Source organism: Rhipicephalus sanguineus, chromosome 7 (genome assembly GCF_013339695.2).
Source record: "Rhipicephalus sanguineus isolate Rsan-2018 chromosome 7, BIME_Rsan_1.4, whole genome shotgun sequence".
Lineage (NCBI taxonomy): Eukaryota > Metazoa > Arthropoda > Arachnida > Ixodida > Ixodidae > Rhipicephalus > Rhipicephalus sanguineus.
In genome coordinates this window covers 26,973,274-26,998,091 of record NC_051182.1, presented here as the reverse complement: position 1 = coordinate 26,998,091, position 24,818 = coordinate 26,973,274, and the positions used below count along the sequence as shown (strand labels likewise).

The window sequence follows — 24,818 nt, the reverse complement described above, 5'->3', positions numbered from 1 at the left end:
GCTGACCTTTTCCACTTGTTTGTGGAGCTGCCCAAAGCCCCTGGTGGTAGACCCTATTCCCAATCCTTCCCTTTCCTCGTGGGAGGCCGCTCTTCGGGCCACTGGCTCGGATGACCAGCTGAGGCTGGTGTACCGAGCCTGCCTACAGATGTCGGCCAGGGGGCTCCCGGACGTCTAGGAGCCCAACCACACTCACTTTCATTATTTCAAATAAAGTATCCATCCATCCACCCTCGTGACATGCTCCTTTTATCACGGTCCCTGTACGCGCTTCTTGTAAGCGCTCTTCTTGGACGCGGACTGCGTATAGCAGGCACGCGATGCGCGTTTCTTGCAGCGCAATAGGAGGTTCTTGTGGGACGCAGACCGCGTATATCAGGTACGCCGCAGAGTGTCCCATGCAGGCCGGGTCTTTGCATCGCCGGTTATAACAGCTCGTCCACCGCCCGAAGAGGTCACGTAAGGCTGCAGTGGCACTGCTCCCTGAAGTGGCCGTTGTACATCTCCACAGGCGTCACAGCGGTTGTCCTCCACAACAGCCGCACACTACACAGCAGGTCGCACAGTAAGCACACTTTGGCGTCGCCCCGATTCACAGCACACCAACACACGCTCGGTCCCAGCATGGGGGCGTCCACAGCTGCAGAGGCCCGGTCTCCCCTGCCTGGTAGTCCACTGGTCGACGATGATGCGAAGCGCTACGGAAAGGTAACAGTCCGCAGTGGCTAGTTCGTCGTGTCCTCCGTGCTACGCTGTGGAATCAGTAGGTGTAGCTGGACGTCTGCCTGGCTAAAGCGGGGAACAGCACACTCATACCCAATACCAACGCTGACAACTCCCAGCTTTCCCGAGACCCGCCAGTTGTAAGTTGTTACGATGCTCCTTTTCTAATTTACCGCACTAGTGAAGCCTGCATGATGGTGACCAGCTGAACCTGACGCTTAAGTGATAGCGTCCCAAAGCAGACGAGTGAAACTTTTCACATGCTGGCAATACCATAGAGAAAAAGACGTTTTATAGCGTGCTCTGTGAGACGCGTGTCTGAAAACCTCGCATGAAAACACTCCGACACATCACAGAACTTCTTTCCACTGTGAAGCAAAAAGTGGATCCAAACAGGATTTGTCTCCTGACACACGGAGACAGGAGCGTCCGTACGACTTCTACCTTAATGCGAACGCCTTCCTCTGGCTCAATATCTAACAGACATAAGATCGTTGAGAAAGTACCCTGTGCAACCAGAGGCGCCACAGAAAATGCGCCAGCTTCGGCGCCGCTGAATTAGCTGTACACTGGCAATCTGGTATCATTTTCCTATGTCATTTTCCTCAGATTTAGTGCTGTATTTTGCACAACTGAGCATTCCATTTTGACCATCCTGCCCATCCACATCGCTATATGCTGACGACAGCACCTCCGACTGTTCATTTTCTACTTTGACGAGTGCTTGTGCACTCTTTTCCTGCTCACTCGAAGGCAATCTCATCTGCCCTAAGCCGAGAAGCCAATCTCTCTCTCTCTTTACGGGAGAACCATTCACCTGGTCTTCGGGCATGCTTGTGATACCTGCCGCAAACACAGGTATACCAGAGTCAGCGGCCACCAGCTGAAAGCTTTCTTTTCGACATTTGCCGCTACTACCAAAGAGACCTTTTGTGCTCCTTCAATGAAGCTATTCAGGGACAGTTCTACCGCTTCATTGTAGTAAGCACTTTTACGTTGAGGGCAATCTTTGTGCGGCAGATTGCTAAATGAAAGAACGCGTGCTTTCTCTGTCTGGCGACCGACGCCGTACTTAACAGTGAGCTCAGCCGCGCGTTCAATGTTTCTCTCGCCCGGTCTACACAGAATCTCTGCATTTTCTGTACTCCCAGCACTCGGCAGGCTCCTCCTCATCCGCGCCAGAATACTTAACTGCCTGTAATAAATGTGGCTTTGTATGTATAGTCGCCACCTCAATCCCCAGCTCCTCGCACAACAGCAATAAATCCGGTTTCCTCAATTTGTTGAAATCCATGGTCACCCCGCGCAAACCTCCGTCGCTCAAACTGTCGTGAAGGTACCTCTAATAAACACAATCCTTCACAAAGCAGCAACCAATCTACCCCTTCAGATAAACATCTCCATCAATCCAAAACACCTGACAGAATCTCTACGGAAAATTAGCGCTCACCAACATCGGTACCAGGAAAGAACGCGAACCGATGCCGCCGCTGCCAGCCAGTTGGTGTGACCGACGAGGAGTAGAAGCTGAGACCAACGCTCCGGCGAAGAAGGGCTCTTGCGAGGCTTCTTACGTACCAGTAGAAGACACGGTTTAATTACATACTTACAGGAGTTTCAAGAAACAAGGCGTAGAGACGCGCCTTTACAACACAAGGGCACAGAGCACAAACGAGACGAGAGGGCCAGCGAAGGCCAGAAAGACACGTGACACGCTCCCTTCACCACGGTCCCTGCACGCGCTTCTTGTAAGCGTTCTTCTTGGACGCGGACGGCGTATACCAGGCACGCCGATGCGCGTTCCTTGCAGGCCGGGTCTTTGCATTTCCGATTATAACAGCGCCCAAAGCGCGCTCCTTACGGCGCGCTCACGCTAGCGGCATGGCAGCTCGCCGTTTGCCGTTTTCTGTTCTCAGGCTGCCATGCGCAAACGGTTTCGTTTGCGGACGTCAGCGGTTCTTTGCCATCGGAGAATAGGTCCGAGACCCATTTTCGCGCCGCTCTCCAGCTGCGGGAGAGCGACGTGGCCAATCATCGACGGAGGAGTGGTTTCCGTGACTACGGCTTTCCGCGTCGTCTGCGTCTGTCGAGGGGCGCTTCGAGCGGCTTGCTTATTGCTCCGGGTTTTTCCTGCTAGAAGTGCGGATGTCGTCCGTGTCGTTGCCAGGCACGGTTCCAGCAGTCAATAGAGCATTTTAGTCTGTCCGGCAATAAAAAAGAGCGTCGTGTACAACCACATAAACTGCCCCCAAGCTGGCGCCAGGTCATGTGGCGCCAGTTCCAGCTCAAGTGGCGCAAGCTAAGGAGGATTAGAAACAACTAGCAAACGCGGAATCTATGTCCTCCGAGAATTCGTAAGCTCTCATCTCTACTCGCTACGCCTACAGCATCGATTATTTGACTACGGCTCTCAAAAACAGCGGCGAATCGGGACGAATACATTGCTGTTGAAGCTTAATGGCATGAATCTAAAGCAAATGGAAGCATCAGCTCGGAGCTTACATGCTACAGAGCGCACGGCGGCCACTTGATAGATTAGAGGTGGATGACAATTGCTTTTCGCAGTGCGGCTATGTTTTTTTGGAGGCACGAATGCCTCGCGGGCGAAGCTTGGCGTGCACGTTGGACAGCTCTCGCGCAGGCGGCGACGGCCGACGTTCTATGGCACCCAGCCATTGCGGCAGCCTTGCCGCTAGCGTGAGCTGGCCATTATCTTCTCGGCAGAAGACGCCGCCGAGACAGCCAACGCCCGCGAAAGATCGGGAGAATTAGAGAAAAGATCTAGCCCTTTCCCTAGCTTTCGCTGTGCTACGCACCTACGCACAGAGGAATCATGTAGAACTTTGCCAATCCCAGGCGCGAGCCGGTACAGGCAATACAAGCGCGCGGCGATGGAGGGTCAGTCAGTGAGGAGTCAGTGAATTATGTCGTTCAAGTGATAGCGTAGTTCGCTCGATCAGAGAATACTTGTTGTTTGATGATGTAGTTCGGTCAGTCGGACTTTGAAGTATCAAGAGACGACGCCGTGGGAACAGTGGCAAGTTTTGAAGAGGGTCGCCGAGGAGACGTGTGATGCCTGACAGTGAAGGAGAACGAACGTCGAGGCCGCGCTGCCCATATCGCAAATGTATGTTCAATTACCAACGCGCCCATCTTCCAGTTTTGAGAACGAAACGTCAGCGCTACTGTTTAGGTAGAGTGAATCGTGAAGCCGGTGATTATGAAAGGTGCGTCGCGCAGAGCAGCATAGCAAGGCCTAGTTATGAGGTGCAGCTCGTGGTGAACATCCCCTTTGTTTTGTTTACAAATGTGACGTCTCAATCACTTCAACTTCATGAAGTCAACCATTGCTGCATTTCTCTTTCTGTAAATATTAAATACAGAACGTTTGAGCGAAGTGCCCTTGCACGGCGGTCAAACCGAACCAACACATGTTCAGGCTGGGATAACTTTGGGCGCCTACCAGTGTCAACATGATCAAGTGCATCCAACGAGCACCGATATGACAGAACGAAAGTGCGAGAACAAGAAGCGACGCATTAACTCGCACAGTGATGAAGCGGCTCGCCTTTCTCAATGAATGGCGGCAATCCATTGCTTCCGTCACTCTTGCTCAGGAGGCCTTGCGGTAAGCATAGAGTTTCCTACAATACTTACTAGAGGGAACTATGGCGCTAGAGTCTATGGGAGCTACAACGCATGGCGCTTCAGCCAGCGTGGGAATGATAGCTAGTACATGGATTTGTCTAAACTTTGTTCTTTCGGCTCCGTTTGGCTCCGCACCACCTGCATCAGCTTTCTCGCAAAAGGAAGTTCAGTAAAGTGAGCAGTTAGACTTCACCACTTTAGCTTTCTTGGGCTCACCAATTCAAGTCTGGTGACGAAGTTCAAAACGGTCTATTCTTTTATCCGAAACGAACGTCCAAACACAGCAATAAACAAAGCCACAAGTTTGTTCGAAGCCGTAAGCACGAAGATTAGGGAAATCCGTGTACTACCTATCGTTCCCATGGTGGCTAAACGATCGCAGCGCCAGAGTCCCCTGTAGTTAATTTTAGGAAGCTCTATGGCGGTAAGTGAGTAAAACCGTGTTGCGGGCGAGTTTTTGCAGGTGTTTGAGCACCCCACCCAACAGCAATTGTTGTTCGACATCCCTTGAAGTTTCGGCCACCACATATACGACGAACGTTGCTTTTTTCACTACGGAAACGTGAACAACGCGGAAACACAATTACAACGACTTAGGTAACTACGGCGGCCGTCTGCTTACTGTCCCGGGAGTAATGACCAAGTTCGCCACCTATGGTGCTTCCGTCGGCGTGCACTAGGTGTATAGTCTGCCACCGTTGACTGCGATCCCGTAGTATTAATCTGCGAAGGATCTAGCCTTTGCGGCCGTGACTTATTGCAGATGCTCGAGACAATAGGGGCACCGCTTCTCCATATTGCGTCTCTCGCGGCCGCAGTGAGCCTGGAGAGACGGGGAGCTGCACCCTATGATGCAAGAGTACGCAAACTTTTTTGCGGAGGACCTGGGACTCATCAAGAGACCACAAGCACAGCTTCACATAAAGGATGGAGCAACCCCAAGGTTCTGTGGGGCAAGAAAAATTGCATTTTCTCTGCTAGACAACGTCTTCGCCGAGCTAGACTGATTTGTGGCGGAAGGTATCATTTCGCCAGTTTCCTATTCCCAACGGGCGACCCTGGTGGTACCAGCGCTGAAACGCAATGACACAGTCCGCATGTGTGGTGATTTCAAAGTTACCCGTAACCCAGTATGTAAAATCGAGAGATATCCTCTAGCCGTAGTCGACGACATTTTCGCCAAGCTTCGCGGAGAGCCGCAGTTCAGCATCCTGGATCTACGCGATGCCTAAAACAAAATTCTTTTAGACGAAGATTCGCGTTAGCTAGCCGTTATCAACACCGACAAGGGCCTCTTTGTTATATTAGGCTAACGTTTGGCATTGCCTCAGCACCTGCGGTTTTCAAAGAAGAATTGACTACTTTCTGCAAGGCCTTACAGGGGTTCAAGCGTACTTAGATCACGTCCTCATAGCAGATGCGAACGATAAATCAAATGGGAACATTCAAGCAGTCCTGCAGCGTTTCAGGGAATACGGCGTCAAGCTCCGCGCGGACAAGTGCCGAATAGGTGAGGCGTCCGTTACGTATCTAGGACACAGAATTGATTCGGCAGGGTTGCACCCGTCAGAGAAGAACACCGAGGCAATTAAGCTGGCTCCGACTTCACGGAAAGTCGCTGAGCTGCGGTATTTTTTGGGCAGGCTCACATTCTATAACAAATTCGTGCCAAATCTGTCCACGCTCCTAAATCCCTCTTACCTTCATTTGGAAAAAAAAGATCAAAATGGTCTTGGGAAGTGCGTGAAAATGATGCTTTCCAGAATGCAAACGCCGTTTTGTGTTCCGCCCCTGTGCTAACTCACTTAGACCCCGCACGTGATCTATTTTTCGAGTGTGATGCGTCACCCTACGGTGTGGGAGCGGCCCCAATGCACCGGATTGAAGGACTGTATTTTCCCCTTGGATTTCTATCTCGGACGTTTACTGCCGCAAACCAGAATTATTCACAGATGGAACGTGAGGCATCAACTCTTCCTTATGACGTCATGCGATTTCGCGATTATCTTTTTGGCAGACAGTTCACGCTTATAACCGGTCATCAGCCGTTGTTGGATCTGTTAAGGGCAGATCGTCAAACGCCGGCTATGGCCGTTGCCTGCATTCAGTGATAAATTCATGTACATTAAACCAAATTCATGTATAGTAAAACCTCGGTGATACGCTCACGGCTCATACGAATTTCGGGGTGATACGAATTTTTCTGTGGTCCCGGCCAAGGCCCTTTAGCCTGCAATGTATTGGAGTACGGTTATTACGGACCGATTTGCACCCTGCGACGTTTGATACGAAAGTCCGCTAGCGCACAGGTACGAACTAGAGTGCCTCGATGCGCGCGTCCCCCGCGCGGGCATCAAGGCACCCTAGTACGAACAGGTGCTGCCCGCGCTGTCGCGGAAGACGCGGCACTCATGCGCGGACGCGGGCATGTGCGCTGCGCCACCATCAACGGTGCGCCGTTGCCTCCGAGATAGTGCGTGCGAATCTTGGAGGCCTTTCGGCGCCTTCGCGTTTAGGTTACAGATGACGTTGACGTCGCGCTTTTTTTTCCGACACATTGACGCGTGCATCTGTGGTCGAGGCAGCAGCGTCTTTGTGTGTTAACACGTGCCTGCCACGTGGATGCGAGCCATGTTCCCGCAATCAGACGTTCTATGAAACAAGACTGAAACTTGGGCTGCGGGTCCGTCATAAAGCCTCATTAAAGGTGGACGAAGACCCCAAGAGACGAAGCGGACAGTCTTGGCGAAGGAGCCTAGTCTCTTTCTATCGTGTGCAAAGCGCTCCTTAAGTCACTTTTGCCGCAGTACTTTGTTGTCTTGCAGAAAAGCGTAGTAAGACTACGAAGGAGCTACTAGCGGTCACGGGGCACGAATATCTGGTTCATTATTTACACACGCGCGCATGCACCGTATATTTACGAGTACAAGTATGATGATTGACGTCTAAAAACTTTACTGGCAATCATTCAGAGCTATTCATGACGTCGCTGCGGCCCTGAGAAGCACTAAATCAAAACGTATGCCAACTTTCTTTTGTCGCATACTAATTTTCCATGTTTTCTGGTGATACCAATTTCGAACAATACGAATATTTCTGGTAACCCCGCGAGATTCGTATCGCCGAGGTTTTACTGTACAATGCCGATGCTTTGAGCCGTCTACCGTTACAGGAGGAAGCGGACCAGGAAGAAGAGGCCCAAGTCGTCCTGACCTTGGACCAACGGGATCAGCCTGTTCTACCATTAAAGGAACTCCAGGCGCTCGCCGTCGCAGATGAGGTACCTTCCCTGGTACGCAAGTGCACATGGGATGGTTGGTCGCAGAGTGTTGACATGGAAACTAAAGAAATGGCCGATTTTTACAAAAAGCAGCATGAGCTCTCTGTTATTGAAGAACTGCTTTATTGGGGTCACCGCTTGGTAGTACCAACAGCAGTGCGCGGGAATTTGTAAAGGCTACTACATGAAGCCCAGCAAGGCGTGTTCATCTTGAAGGCAAAGGCCATGTCTTTATTTTGGTGGCCCGGCCTAGAGCAAGACATCAAGCGCATTGCTGCAACGTGCTCCAACTGCGTGCAGGCGTTGCCGATGCCTCAGGCGAAAGAACCGATTAATTGGCCTGATACGCGAGCAAGGTGGTCAAGTTTGTATATCGACTATGTGGGACCAATGAAAGAGAAAATGTTACTCGTAGTCGTCGACAGTCAACAAAATGCGTTGGCGCGCTAGTTGGTGACAATCCATATTGCTTTTTTAGCGCAAAAAACGACACCACAAGAGCGCTGTGTCCCGTCTTCTTTCTTGTGGTGTCGTTTTTTGCGCTAAAAAAGCAATATCGTCGACAGTCATACGAAGTGGATTGAGATGCTTCTTCTGTTGAAAGGTAACTCGCATAGCACAATCGACGCCCTCAGGACAATATTTAGCCGTTTTGATGTACCGCTCATGGTGGTGTCGGTGGAGTCCGGTAAACCGGTGGTGGTTTACTCGCTGGAGCGGCGTTGCCGCCTCCGGCATAACACAGGCCCAGCTTTCGAAGAGGCAGTACGATGATTCTTTTGCTTAATGTCGTGAACGGGCGACTGGATAGAAAGAAATGGCCAATGGTTTCCTCCTGATTGCAAAAGAGGCACAGCGGGGATGTCGCTAAACCTGCTCTATGTAAGTAAAAATTGAGGGAGGTAACGCGGCAACGACAATTTTATTATGGAGACTTCCATTATTCTTGATGTGGATAAATCGCTGCGCCGGGAAAATAAGAGGTGCTTATACTCTGGAGAAGCTGCCTATACAGGGTCTGAGAAACTTTTTCTGAATGTTCGTGGGCGAAATTATGCCATCTTGACGTGAGCCGTTAGCGGGAAAACACGAATTTGCGCCTTTGCTAAAGAATCAACCATTTCATTTAAAAACAAACCTTTGCGTCCTGGTATTCAGATTGAATGAATACATTGAAGGATGTGCGGGAACTAGTACTTCAAAGAGCTTTAGTATGGGCGCTTCAGCAGATGCGGAAACAGAAAAGCACACAGATGAAGTTTCAGTTATAATTGCAACTACTGTAATTGAAATACTCAACTCGCGCAAAGCTGATATTATTGCCATAAATTCAGCTAGAAAAACACATGAAAATCAGGCAACCGTAATGAAAAAGACCAGTCGAGTCCAGGGCAAAATATTCCTATGCCAGATCTTTCCTCTGATTGCGATGCGCCCGCTGAAATAACAACATTCGATGATAGAGTATTTAGGTGATATTGTAACAGCCCATTTAAAATACCATAAGGTAGTAATTTCGCGCGTTTCGGAAAAATATCGTGGTAGCCAAATTCTGGGGAGTTACGTTATGCCTTAAAAATCGCTTCATCTCTTCTTCTTCATCTTAGCTCGTTTTACGACGCACCATTTCGGATCACTTCTTCTGCCTCAAGGAACAGATCGGTGCCAAATATCTTCATTTCAGTGCTTCTCTAATTCAAATACACCATCTTGGAGTGCAAGAAGGACATGACACTGTAGCGCAAGGCTCGGAAAGAGACACTAAAAGGCAGAAAGAAAGGAGGAAAGTAGGCCTCTTACCTTTCATATACCAGTCTTACATCATATACATCATATACATCAGTAAGTACCAATTCACCCAAGGTAAACTAATTGTGGAACGAAAGCACGATAGGAAAGCAACTAGGACACCACTGAAACATATTGGATGCGGTCATGTCGGTTGTCTTGTTCGCGATTGTTGACGCAGCGCTGATTTTATGAATCTGCATCAGTTTGATTTGAAGAGATGCAGGATATGACTCATTTTTTATTGGAAACTGCGTGTTTGAGTTCACGTTACCATGAGGAATGGTCCAATTTTGATTACAAAAAGTGAAGGATATTTAGGCGTGTTTTACGCTCAAGTTAAATTTAGCCTAGTTTCGGTATCTGGATTTGTCTCTTCGAAGAAAAAAATTGCAGTGGCTTAGCTCGGCTATGCCAGGATACACGTAGCGTTAGCAAAGGTTTAGCTGATTATTCTGAGCTTTCCAGATTGTCTAGGATTATTAGCTTTAGGGCTCCGGAAATTTTGACCACCTGGGGTTCTTTAACGTGCACCTAAAGCTAAGTACACGGGCCTTAAACATTTTCGCCTCCATCGAAAATGCAGCCGCCGCGGCCGGGATTCGATTATTAGCTTTCTCCTGTTCATTCTTCGTACGCTGAACCGGTAATTGCCAGGCAACTACTTCGGCATCCGATGAGATAAGCTTCTCGGCTCTTCTGCGCCGTTGAGCAGCATTTGCGCTCTCCTTCTCCATTGCGTTACCCACCTGCAAACGCCAGTCATAGGCGCTATCAAGCGGCTCCAGCACAGTGTGAGACGGCGACTGCACAAAGAAGGCAAATAGCTGCGCGCGCGCTGGTGCCAGTACGTCTGCCAAGGCTACAACGACATTCCTCTCGAATGCGCAGACCAGCAGCGGCGAGTCGCGCGCGGTGGTGGCGGAGCCTGCGCGCACGCCGGCGCCAGTGTAACTGCGGCGGCTACGATGCCACTTCTCCCGAACGCGCCGACAAGCAGCGGCGAGCCGCGCGCGGCGGTGGCGAAGAGCGCGTGACATGCCGGCTCCGGTGAGCCAGCTGTGTGACACCACTGCTCCTCGGGCATGCGCAGCACGGCTCATGACGATTCACGCGAAATCGGCTCCGGCTAGGCAAGTGTAGCTAACGCTACAAAACGCCACATGTGTGGATACCACATAGCCAATATATGCAGATTTTCTACAGTACTCTGCTCCTCCACAAGAAAAGCAAGAAAACCTCGATCGAAAAAGGGGTCCGTCGTACTGTACAATCCCTCCACTGCTATTGAATGCTTATCTACAATGAGTATTCAAACGACTGGATTGAGGAGAATTACGAACAAAGATCAACGCATAATATTGTCACGGGGTTGTGACATCGACGAAGGCAGCAGTCGGCGTGTCCAAGATGAAACTCTATTTGGCCGAACTTGTGGCCGGGAAAAGGAAGTCAAACTACAGCAATACACACCGCACACCGATAGCGGCGAACAGAATGCCAGCCGTCGATAAAACTGATATGCTAAAAGGCGCGTCGGTATTTCTACATGCGGCATCGAACATTCGAGCCTTATTGTATGTACCCGCGTTAGATCCAGAATAATCTCAGCTGTTCACGTTTTCGCGCTCAAGTCCTATAAGAAGACTAACATAATCTGGATGCTTCCCAGACATTAGAGTGTGGCTTGAGCAAGGCAGTGGATACGCATGCAACGGACTAGTTACATAAAATAAGAGCACGCGTCGCATAGCCCCCCTCTGAAAAAGCATCGCCCTGATGCTTGTAACAGGAGACGCTGCGACACGCCGATACGACCAACCGCGTCGCTAACTGTCTACCGCATTTCAAATTATTTTGGTTAGTTATTCTTCATTGATCGCTCTAAAAAGTGTGCGAGCAAGCGTTTGAAGTTGCGAAAATCATCCGGACACCAAATTTATCCCGATGGGTGGACATTTACGCAGTTTATCCGGACCTTTGTGTTCGCGTCACGTTGGCGGCAAGCTAGGCCTCACCCCCAGTTGGCCTATAGCTCGGCGAGGCGCCAACGCGCCCTTCGCGCAGACGCGAAGCCAGAATGGCGGCTACTACCGAAGAAATGGGAAGCTCTGCGGAGGATCTAGAAACAACGCCGGGTACTTCAGCCACACCTAATGAACAAGAGGACGCAGCATATGAAGATGCGGGTTTCGCAGCGGACAAGACGGGCTGGAAAGTGGTGACCAGCCGGAAAACGAAGAAGAACGAACGCGCCGAAACAGCTGTGCAACCTTCACAGCAAGAAAACCATCCAAGCGGCGGGCAGATGAGCTCCTGTCGGATGCCTCCTAACATTATGAATCGGGTGATCAGCGCCTCACGCATGCCACCCCTACCCCAAGACAACATAAAGATAGTGTTTCGCCCAAAGGGTGGCTTGAACTTACAAAAGGTCGGACCTATCTTAGTGAGCAAAGTCCTTGTGACAGCAGCAAATCTTCGTCCAGATCAGACCACGGAGGACATTATTTGTCCCAATATCATGCAGAATATCATGGTGGCGAGCACGCCGCTTAGAGAAAATGCAGACAAGTACTCGGATGTCGGGGCTATCCAAATTGCCGGCAAACAGTACGAAGTAAGCGCTTATGAAGCTGCCCCAAGTCACACCTGCAAAGGGGTAATTAGACACATCGACGCTGCTGACGATTATCGGACGATTGAAAGGAACATCGTGAACGACCGCAACCCCACGGCACTGGCGGCGAAGAGAATCAAGAACTCGGGCTCAGTGATCGTTGTGTTTGATGGACTTCGCGTCCCGAACTTCGTCAGATACGGACCCACTCTGGTACCCTGCTACTTATATCGCAGGCAAGTGGACAAATGCTACGTATGCGGCAAACTCGGCCATCGTGCGGACGTTTGCCCCGACCTGGGCTACACCCAATGCCGGGGCTGTGGAATTTCTAACCCAACCTCATCCCACGTGTGCAATCCGTAGTGCAAGCTGTGCGGAGGTTTGCATGCAACGGCGGACAAGGTGTGTACGAAACGTTATCTCACCCCATACGTAGTGCGAGCACGACGACTACGAGCGCGATTGGAGCGACAAGATCAGGCACAGCTGACCGAAGAAGACAAGCAACAGACGGAACGAGGCCGATCTACGTCAAAGACGTCGACACGCAGCCACTCCCGCTCTGGATCGCGGAGCCGCACACCAGCGAGGACATCGACCACTAGCAGGAGTCGCTCAGGGTCACGGGTGCGTTTCGCGAGAAAGAACAACGGAGGCGACGGCACGAACAGCGGAGGCGACGGCACGTGGGCGGACAAAGTCAGAGGCGCTACGATGACCACGCCGAAGGAAAAAAGTGAGTCCTGCAACACAGATAAAGAACGGATAGCTATGTTAGAACAGGAGTTAAGAGAGCTAAAAGCCGCTTATAATAACCTAATCCTGGAATTATCCGAAGCACGTAAAGCAAACAGCAGTAGGACCAACGCGCACTCCCGAACCACCAACTGATATCGAAACTCCTCAACCAGTTAATATTGCGAGACAGGGTGAACAACGCGAAGAATCCCCGGCTCCTAAGAAGCGAGCTGTAACGCAACCGCGAATGGCTGTGCGATCTGACGTTAAGGACGCCATGGACGTGATGAGCGAGAATATGAGGTTAATGAACGAGAGCATGATGTGCATGAACGAGAAAATGGACATGTTTAACACGCGTGTACAGAAAATGGAAGTATATCTAAACAATACGGTAGTACCGGCCATGGAGAGGATGAGTTCACAGCACATTGGTGTGCACGGCCCTCTGCACGATGCTTTCACTGCAAGCGAAGGGTGCTACGATGGTCAACATGGTAGCGACAAATAGGACACGTAATCTCCGCATCTGGCAATGGAACTGTAGGGGGATCGCCTCAAAAAAGGCGGTCCTCCTGCAGATGGTAAAATCGGAAACCGAGAAACCACACGTAATTTTGCTACAAGAAATAATCACAACCGAACTGACCTTATGGGCTATAAGGCCGAAGTCCACAGAAACGAGCAAGGCAGAGGCGTCGCTATTCTGATTGGAAAGAAGATCCCGTACATTCGTCATGAAATCCGCCACACAGCCTGCTATCTCGAACACCTTACGATCGAGATCATACCGAACGACCACGTAGGGAACAAGCAAAGCATCTTTCTCACTAATTTGTACAGCAGCCCTAAGGACGCGAGGCAAGGGTTCAGAGGCATACTGGGCAAAATCGCGAACATCGCTAAAGATAGTCCTCTAATTGTAGGTGGCGATTTTGACGCCCCACACCAGGCATGGGGCTACGCGTATCCCTCCAGCAAGGGAGAGCGTCTTCATACGACAGCCTCCGATCTCGACCTCACTCTCATCACAGACCCGGAAATTCCAACTAGATGTGGCACTTCCACATGCCGAGACACCACACCGGACCTCACTTTCGTCCGGGGCATAGAGAAGTGTGGCTGGTACAACTCGGGCATAGACCTTGGCAGCGATCACTACATTCTCCGAATTAGTGCAGAGCTCCAAGGAAGGAGGCAAAGGGAGTACAAACTAATTGATTGGGACAAATGTCGTAAAATGCGGACGCAGCCATCAAACTCATCAGGAGTAAACACAAAGCACACGATAGCAAGCTGGACCGAACAGCTCAAAGCCGACATCGCAGCCTCGGAACGAACGATTACCGCGGACGTTAAGGTGGAGAGAATGGACAGTCGGCTAGCGAACCTTCTCGAAGCCAAACACTCCATACTAGCCAGATGGAAGGGCCAACGTTTTAACCGAAAACTGCGAAAGAAGCTCGCTGAACTCAACAGGACCATTGAAGAATACTGCGTGGTGCTTTCCCGACAGCAGTGGGACGAAGTCCGTAACTGCCTCAACGGGAAAATGCGCAAAGGGAGCGGGTGGAGGCTCATAAAACACCTCCTCGACGAAAATGGCACCAAGTGCCAAATCTATGCAACGGATCAGGCTCAGCAAGTTAGTACACTGCGCGACGCAACGCAGTACTGCCGAAGAACTTGTTCAAGAACTTGCCAAACGGTACCTACCGCTTAAATCGGGACAACCCAGTATCTCACAAAGGAACATCTATGACGGTGCCCCAAACTCGGAGCTAGATGCGGGCTACACAGAAAGCGAAGTACGCTTCGCAATTCACGAACTCAACAGTAACTCTGCAGCCGGCCCCGACGGTGTCACCAATCGGGCTCTCCGAAATTTAGACGATAATTCGGTCACCTTCTTAACTCAACAAATAACGAAGCCTGGAAAACCGGCCGTCTGCCTAGAGAATGGAAGCATGCAAACACGGTCCTCATCCCAAAACCCGGCAAGCCGCTGGGGCTATCAAACCTGAGGCCGATCTCACTAACGTCCTGCATAGGAAAGCTAGCCGAACATGTCATTCTGAACCGCCTGTCGGAACACGTAGAAGAAAAGCAGTACTTCCCCTACACTATGATCGGCTATAGGCCGGGTCTATCAACGCAAGATGCCATGCTACGAATAAAGAAAAGTCTGCTGGATCGCCCCACACGAGACACCAAGGCGCTGCTGGGACTCGACGTGGAGCAAGCTTTTGACAATATCCGACATCAAGCCATTCTGACAGCCATATCTGAACACAATCTTGGAACACGCTTCTATCAGTACGTCAATGCTTTTCTGGAAGATCGAACGGCCACTCTGTGGATAGGCGAGCACGTCTCGCAGAGCTTTGACCTGGGCGATAAGGGAACACCGCAAGGTTCAGTACTTTCGCCATTCTTATTCAATCTGGATATGGCAAAGCTCTCTCGCGCACTGGGTGAAATAGCAGATGTGGAGCATACCATCTACGCAGACGATGTCACCATTTGGAGCACCGGTGGCAGCGATGCGGAATTAGAAGCCCGCATGCAAGAAGCCATCTCAGTCACCGAAGCCCATCTCACTCCGATGGGACTTCGCTGCTCTTCCAGAAAATCCCAGCTGCTTATCTACCACCCTCCCAGACGAGGGCGCCCGTCAAAAGACTGGCGCAGACCCATCCCTCCATGCATAGAGTTGCACGACTCGGACGGCAAACGCGTACCTACGGTCGACAAAATACGAATCCTCGGACTCATCATCCAAAGTAACGGCTCCAACTTGGTGATGCTGGAAAGCATCACGTTCAAGATTGGGAACGCGCTCCGAACGTTTCGGCGCATCATGAACAGGCACAGAGGACTGGGCGAGGACAACGCCATCAGAATGGTCCACGCTTTTGTACTCTGTCACATCACATACGTGGCTGCCATGCTGAACTGGAAAAAAGCGGAACGGCGAAGGCTCGAAGTGCACATACGACGCGCTTTCAAGACAGCGTTGGGGCTCCCGGATAATTCCTCCACTGCTCTCTTCTTACAGCTAGGAGTGCACAATCCCCTTGCCGAAATAATCGAGGCTCAGCACACGGCACAGATCGCACGCTTATCAAGCACCAAAGCGGGCAGCGATATTCTCAAGCTTGGCCTGAACACAACTGTGGAAAGGGACAACGTCCAGCAGTTACCTAAAACCATTTTCGAATCAATTACAGTGCTCCCCTTCCCGAGAAACGTACACCCGATCCACAATCACGGAAGAAGAGTGGCCCACGCCAGAGCCCTCGCGGCAGACGCAGTGAGGTTTCCTGACCAGACAGCTTTCGTGGATGCAGCGCACATACCGGGAAAGCACGCCTACTCGGTAGTAGTAATTGACGGACACGGACGAACGCGCAACTCACTAACTCTTTACACCAAGAGGCCGGAGGTAGCCGAACAAGCAGCGATAGCACTAGCTCTCACAGACTCGAGCTTCACAACAGTACATAGCGACTCTAGAGCAGCCACTCGAGCTTTCGCAAAAGGCGGGAGGAACAAGACGACGCTGCGAATATTAGGCGGACACAAAATTACCGATCACTCCATCGTATGGTTTCCGGCACACATGGGCAGCTTAAGGGGCGGCCTGCGGAATCTCAACGAGACCGCACACGAGGCGGCGCGAGGACTCATCGACCGCGTCACTCCGGTTTCCCCCGATACACTCCATATTGAGTACAGGGATCAACTATACACTTATAACGAGATCACTAAGCACTTTTATCTAGGCCGGCGAGAGTTTTGACGCGCAGCCAGTCGGTAACGTTACGCTTGCTCCAGACTAACTCATACCCCAACCCCTGGCGAATGAAGCATATCGACCCAGACTACGACGGACCACATGTATGTGAACAGTGTCGTGAACGTGTAGACTTGAACCATATGCTATGTGGTTGCGCATCGAGTCACACTTACACGAAGAACAAGGAAAAGTGGGACAAAGTGCTGAAAAGTGCTTCACTAGAAGATCAACTTCGGGCTGTCCAGGAGGCCCGTGAGGCGGCGGAGAGCTTCGGACTCTCTGTCCCAACGTGGGAGATGCCCTCTGCACCTGGCACCTAGCCGAGTGTCCTTCAGGACCCCTTTTTGGCCAATAAAGTTTCACCACCACCATGCTTGTAACAGAACGCGCAATGAAAAAAAAGTGCATACAAAAATAAAGTACAATGACAAAGAAAGAAAAGCGGAGTCCCTATGTTCGCTAACGCGTATAAAACGGCTTAAGGCGTACGACATGGACGACTTCAGGATGTGCGAGGCGCTACTGAGAGTTCGTGATGCCGTCAGGGATTACCTTGTAGTTTACAGCGCCGAGACGTCGAAGCACCTTGTATGGCCCGAAGTAATGCCGAAGACATTTATCACTAAGTCCACGTCGGCGTATCGGCGTCCAGATCCAAACGCGGTAGCCGGGCTGATATTACAAGAAGCGGCGTCGAAGATTTTAACGGCGACTGTCGGCGATGCTGATTCTTGACACGTAGGCGGGCGAGTTGTCTGGCTTCTTACGCGCGCTGAAGGTAGACAGTTGCGTCGAGGTTTGCTTTGTCGGTCAAGCTGGGTAGCATGGCGTCAAGCGTCGTTGCCGGGTTCCTTCCGCATACCAAATTGCATGGCGTCATCTGCGTCGTTTCTTGCACGGCCGTATTGTACGCGAAGCTTACGTACGGTGGCTCGATGTCGATGTACATGAGCAGCATGTCGGCGATGGTCCTGTGTAGACGCTCGGTGAGGCCATTGATTTGTGGGTGGTAGGCGGTGCTCCGGCGGTGTCTTGTGTGGCTGTATCTCAAGATCGCCTGAGTTAACTCCGCAGTAAAGGCCGTACCTCTGTCGGTGATGAGGAAATCTGGGGCGCTATGACGCAGAACGATGTCTTCAATGAAGAACTTCACTACCTCGACGGCACTGCCTCTAGGTAAGACCCTTATTTCGGCGTAGCGGGTGAAGTGTTCCGTAGCTACGACAATTCATGTCTTTCCGCAAGTCGACGTAGGGAACAGCCTCAGTAAGTTCATACCCATTTGCTTGAATGGCCGGCAAGGTGGTTCGATCGGAGGAAGAAAGACTGCTGCTCTTGTCGGCGGTTTCTTACGTCGCTGACAACCTCGGCATGTCCTTACGTAACACGCGACGTCGGCTGCAAGGCGCGGTCAGTAGTACTGTTCATGTATTCTTGCGAGCGCGCGGAAAACACCGAGGTGTCCCGCCGTCGGGTCGTTGTGTAGGGCCTGGAGGACTTCTGCTCTCAATGCTGAAGACACCACGTGAAGGTAGTTGGCTCGAGGGGGCGAGAAGTTCTTCTTTGGGAGAACGGAGTATCGCAAGAAAAATGACGCCAGTCATCGCTTGAATACCTTCGGAACAACGGCGGTCCTGCCTTCGAGGTATTCCACAAGGCCCTTAGTTACGGGTCGGCTCGCTGTCGTTCGGCGAAGTCATCGGCACTTATGGTTCCCAGCAAGCACTCATTATTCAGGTCGTCCTGCGGTGGTGGGTCAACGGGGGCACGAGACAGGCAGTCGGCGTCGGAGCGTTTTCTTCCGGACTTGCAAACGATGGTAATGTCGAATTCTTGAAGTGTCAGGCTCCACCGTGCGAGGTGACCTGAAGGGTATTTCAAGATAGCTAGTCAACACAAGGCGTGGTGCTCGCTCACAACTTTGAAGGGCCTGCCGTAGAGGTAGGGGCAAAACTTCTATGTAGCCCAGATGATGGCCAGGCACTTCTTTTCTGTTGTGGAATAATTGCTTTCTGCTTGATAGCGACCGGCTAGCATAACTGATGACCCTTTACAGGCCGTCAGCCTTCTGCACAAGGGCAGCGCCAAGTTCAACGCTGCTTGTGTCGGTGTGGATTTCCGTATAGGCGCATTTGTCGAAATGTGCTAGTATCGGAGGGATCTGAAGGCGTCATTCCGGTTCTCGAAATTCCTTGACGAATCGGCGTAGGGCCTTCTTATCGGTGGGTGGCGGGAAGGAAGCGATGACAGCTGTTTCCGCGGGTCTGTGCGAACGCCATCCTTGCTGATCACGTGACCCAGAAACAAGAGGTCCTCGTAGGCGAAGCGGCACTTTTCAGGCTTCAATGTGAGTCCGGATGTATTGATTGCTTGAAGTTCATCTTCAAGGCGCTGGAGGTGTTCGTGGAAGTTCGAGGCAAACACAACGTTGTCGTCCATGTACACAAGGTGCGTCTGCCACTTCAAGCCGGCCAGCACTGTATCCATAACGCATTGAAAGTTCGCAGGTGCCAAGCAAAGACCGTGACCTTGAACTCGAACAGGCCGTCTGGTACTAAAAAGGCAGTCTTTTCTCGGTCCCTCTCGTCAATTTCGATTTGCTAGAAGCCGGTCTTGAGGACCATCAACGAAAAGTACTTCGTGTTGTGGAGTCGAACACTCTTTTTATGCCTGTAGGCGTCGCCGTCATGGCTACTGGCGGCGCTGACTGACGCTCTCACCTTTAAATGTACATATATACCCTATAAAGTGGACGGGGGGATGGCCGCCGCGGTAGCTCAGCTGGTAGAGCATCGGACGCTTTATTCGAAGGTCGCAGGTTCAGTCCCTGCCCGCGGCAAGCTATCTTTTCGTCCACTTTTCTTTCTTCACATTTACCTTACATTTACTACTAAAAATATCCCCTATACTTTCCTTGGCATTATTGTCTGTTAGTGCTCCTTAATATTGTGTATAACAAAGAAAACGAGCCCTTAAAATTAACACTTGTTTCCTTCATTCGGACGGGAATATTTGCAGTGCTATCGAAAAATTCATATGCGAATCAAATCGTCTTATTCGACACATCAACCGCTAAGAATTTTTAAAATTGTCATAATGACATAAACAATTTGGCCATTTGGCAGGTTATGCAACACGGTCTAATCAAAAACTAAAATTTAATAAAAAGAGACGCTTCATTCTAATTGATACAGTATCGTCTATCAGCCCTTAAAATTTTCAGATTTTATGATCCGCCCGAATCTTGGCCGATCCCCCTGAGTGGGTAGGTGCCATCATCCAAGGAGCATCATCATCATCATCATTCATAGCGAGGGTCTCGTTCTGGCAGACTTGATGCTTTCAGGTAGTATACAAGGGATTATTGGTCAGCTGCCAGCTCGTAATAAGTTCACGTGCTACGTGACGCCAACAGGCTGAAAAAGAGTTCCACACTCGCCGTCATGGCTACTGGCGGCGCTGACTGACGCTCCCACGTTTAAATGTACACATATACCCTATAAATTGGACGGGGGGATGGCCGCCGCGGTAGCTCAGTTGGTAAAGCATCGGACGCGTTATTCGAAGGTCGCAGGTTCGGTCCCTGCCCGCGGCAAGCTATCCTTTCGTCCACTTTTCTTTCTTAACATTTACCTTACATTTACTACTAAAAACATCCGGTATACGTTCCTTGGCATTATTGTCCGTTAGTGCTCATTAATATTGTGTATACCAAAGACAACGAGCTCTTAAAATTAACACTTCTTTCCTTCAAACATGCTCGAAATGATACAAAATAATGCCGCTTCGTTTATCGCACCAACGTACTCACGTTACATAAGTATTGCATTAATAAAAACAGAGCTTAGTCTTGGTACACTTGCCATGCGCAGGCAACATAATCGACTATCGTTCTCTCAGTCATTTTATTACAGCCACTCATCGTTGGCTCAGTCTCATATTTTTCCTGCCCCTCCTACCTCAACTCGGCTTGATCATGCGCACGAAGTACCCCTATTTTCGCCAGGACAAAGCAATTTCAAAATTCACCATTATCATATGTATAAACGAGTGGAACTCCCGTCCACCTACATCGCCGAGATAACAGATCATTCGATATTTCTCTCGACGCTGCAGGGCAATATGCACAGCGAGTAAGATTGCTAACCTGTGTCTTACTGCCCTCGTTCTATATACGGTCTTTGCTGGCTATATGTATGCGATGTTTTTGTAATGTATTTTGCGTATTAAGAAAAACTTTCAGTACTCATCAATATGTATTCGACTGATTTTATTGATGTTGGTGAATATATTTGACTGGATGTTGTCATTTAATTTAATCGCTGTTTTCTTTTTATTATTATCATGTTGGTATTTCGTTTTCGGTTGCTTGAAATGTGTGTATTCATATAAAATCCTCACACATCCTATGTAATGCCCAAATTGGCCTTTAGGCTATTCAAATAAATAAATAAAATCAATGTACATTACAACACTCAAGGAAATACCATTCGCCCTTAGATGTTTGAATAATGGAGAAACTTCTAGGCGGTGAAGAATTCTTTGAACTATAGCAAAACAGGGCAAACGAGATTCCAGACGCACATACGTTGTTGAGCACTGTGAAGAGTGCACAACACCGTACGTTGCTGTCCACCACCGCCGCGGTCCTGTCGGCTTTTGAGATGTACGCAAATTCTGTGGTCGTTTCCAGGCGGAAGATAAGGAGTACTGCAATTAAGGTGTGCAAGCGGGAGTATGGCGTTGTACTTTTAGATGCGAGTAGCTTATGAACGAGGCCTGTCCCGTCGACGTAGCCAGTGCCCCACGTGTCAGTAGATGTATGGAATAAAGAAGAGAACGAAGTGTTGGCACGAGAGGGGAGCTCGCGCATGGTGAGCCAGTGCCCATGCAAGGTACCCACTACGCCATATATCGTCGTCATACAGGCAATGTACCCAGTACGCCATAAATTATGCAAGGTACCCACTACGCCATAAATCATCGTCATTCATGCAAAGTACCCACTACGCCATAAATAATGCAAGGTACCCACTACGTCATAAATTATGCAAGGTACCCACTACGCCATAAATCATCGTTATTCATGCAAGGTACCCACTAAGCCATAAATCATCGTCATTTGTAGATGCGAAGCAGCTTATGAACGTGGCCTGTGCCCCCGGCGTCGCGTCGGCGTAGCCGGTGCCCAGCCAATCCGAAGCGGCGGGCTCGCGAAGCCGAAGCGAAACGGGCGCGTTGACATCGCATTCTCAAACTTCAAGCTACAACCTTTGCAGCAAGAGCCATTACCTGCTTTACGGACCACAATGCCATTATAGTTAAGTGGAAACGTTTCCTTGAGCTTAAAGTCATAAGCTACAACCTTTGCAGCAAGATCCATTAACTTTATACATTAAGGACCACAAGGCCGTTATACTCAAGGGGAAACGTTCCCCTGAGTCATATATGACGAGTAACAGCATCAGGTCAACCTTGAATGGAAGGACCATGAACAGTGATGAAGAAAATAAAACATTTACACAAATCTAAGTCGACTCATGGCTGCTTCGCATACTACTCAGGGTTCCCTTTACGGGGAGATGGTGAGATTTTTTCGTATTTCGCGGGCATCTGTAGTAAGTAGAAAAGCAGTAATACTTAATAGATAGAACTTCGAAAACTGTCTAATTGGACGTTTTGCAAACCGATAAACAATTTTCTCATTGGAATGTTTTGTCCAGCCTCATTGCTTCATAAGTTCGTTCATTATTGTTGCATAATTGGGCAATGAAGCAGAACACAGAAACAGTGGATGTAATACATCCAATAGTCAGCAACATCCATTTGCTTGCGTCGTCTTAGAGGGCGTCAGCATATTTTTAAACTCTGGCTATAGTTATCTGGGGCGCCCTGTATATTCGAACGAAATGAATGCATGGCAACGTAGTTTGCAAAAGCATGAAAGTAACGCATATTAGTCTGCGAATGGAAATTCGACGTCGATAGCCGCGATTCTTTTTAACACCACTTAAATATTCTGCAAACGTCACAGCAAAACACAGTACAGAATATATGCAGATGAAGAGCATGATAAGAAACTGACGTGTCATAACTTGGCTACTTACGGTGGCAAGCACTTATATGCCACTCACGGAAGGGAAACCAAGAAATTACATCAGTATGAATCTACTTACTTTCTTTCACCATAACATTAAATCTGCATGTTTGGGTGTCGCCAGTGGGATCACATTGGCTAGCCAGTGTCATAAAAAAGAGCACAAAAATCTTTAAGGCGTTCTGAGTCTTGCACTCCATGCCTCACTTTTGTTACTTCGAGTAGCGTACAACGTGTTTTCGAGTGAGGGTATATTTTGGAACGTTGCTTCTTCAAGATGAAATGAAAGTGAATATGTGTACTTAACACTAAGAGCGGTCTAAATAACTGCTTTCGCTTAGTACTTCAACGCTTATGAAAGTTCCAAAAGTTTGTAGTTGCTTCTTGTGCTGATGCAGTGCAGTGACCATGCGGTGCAGTACAATGACCAACAAAGGGCGTTCGCACATAGCGTCTAGTATACACGTATTGTATTGAGAGTTCAATGAAAGATCATCCAGTCGGACCTGTCTATGAGGAATTTCCTGCAAAACACTGCTGCCTTCAGTAAAGGATCTCCAGAGGTTTGATAAAAAGAGAAAAATGAACAACCGACGTCTCAGGGGAGCCTCGCTTAGCAGGGTCTCCAGGACATTCTATTAAGCGCCACTGAGGTTAACGGCGGATTCAGTGAAAAGAGAGAGTGGTGTTTTTCACTTGCAGCTACATTGAGGAAGCATATTAATGAGAACTAACAGACTCATTAATATGTTGGTTCTCATTATATTGTGTCTCACGAAAAAGGCGAGCCCTTCAAAAGTCATTTTCTTTCATTTAAGAAGAAGAGTGAAGTACGATTTGTCGTCACTTTCCTTTTGTTGCTGCTGCTTTCACTTGGTCGGTCTCTTTTTAAATGTTAAGCACGTCTTAGCGAACCTCAGGTACTTTGGCCGTTCCTTCTTCTTTCTTTCTTTCTTTCTTTCTTTCTTCCTTTCTTTCTTTCTTTCTTTCTTTCTTTCTTTCTTTCTTTCTTTCTTTCTTTCTTTCTTTCATTCTATCTATCTATCTATCTATCTATCTATCTATCTATCTATCTATCTATCTATCTATCTATCTATCTATCTATCTATCTATCTATCTATCTATCTATCTATCTATCTATCTATCTATCTATCTATCTATCTATCTATCTATCTATCTATCTATCCGCCTACGTCTGAGCCATAACTCTACGCCTACGTCCTCTCCATAACTTTTAATATACCGAAATTCGCATAGCAGGGGTTCGGTGTATGACGAACATGTTTCACAGGTCATGACAAGAACAACGCAAAACGCCCATCGCGTACGTCATGAAATCCTTCCCTTAGTCACGTGTGGCACATATCCACATACCCTAGTTCATGTTATGCGTGTATGTACCACAGGTGATTCACAGTCTCAATCAACACATTAACGGCGAACATACACATTCAAACGCAAGGAAAGTGAGGGACCTGAAGACAGAACAGCCCTGTAAGACGCGCGATTGCCATTCACACGTCCACGTGGTCTGCCAAAATGACGCAGCGTTCTCTTTATTTGATACGAGGCTAGGCGATGGCCTCATGCTGACCGATGATGACGTCAGATTGATTGAAAGCCGCTGTGTGACACGCCAAGAAGCCGACGCTAAGTGCCCTGACGGAGTACGGCAATACTGCAGAAATGCGGATGTCAAGCGCTATAACACACGTTGTCTGGACGCTGCAGACAGCGTGTGATGTTATCCCGCATGCGATAACATAACTGGCTACAAGAATAGGCAGGCACACAGGGATGGCCTGACAAAGGTGGCCTACATGAACGCAAGCGACATGGGTAGCCTGCCGCCCTCAGTTTACCTGAGCATCGGCAAGCCGTACATGATCACGGCCAACATCGACGTAACCCTATCGAAAAATCTCATATGACGCGTATGACACATATCCAGTAATCTCGTATGATCATACGAGAACACATATGATTAATGTGTGTTCATACGAGATTACTGGATACGAGGCATATGTGCCATATGAGAATTTTCGATAGGGAAGTGACGGCCTCTTTAATGGGAACATGGGCCCCTTGTGGTACATCGAGCGTGATGAACACTGCAACCTCT

General features: G+C 49.4%; 1 long non-coding RNA gene and 1 other non-coding gene across 2 annotated transcripts in view; one reads left to right on the top strand and one right to left on the bottom strand.

Annotated features, from left to right (window-relative positions):
* The window catches only part of LOC119399342 (uncharacterized), a 74,857-nt gene extending 51,827 nt beyond the window's left edge, over positions 1-23,030 (bottom strand). Inside the window, exon 1 of the long non-coding RNA XR_005184803.2 lies at positions 22,776-23,030. This is a non-coding gene — a long non-coding RNA (uncharacterized LOC119399342). The remainder of the gene's footprint in view (positions 1-22,775) is intronic.
* On the top strand, positions 19,366-19,438 carry Trnak-cuu (transfer RNA lysine (anticodon CUU)). The gene has a single exon. It is a non-coding gene; the product is annotated as a tRNA-Lys (tRNA).
* Positions 23,031-24,818: the final 1,788 nt, after the last annotated feature.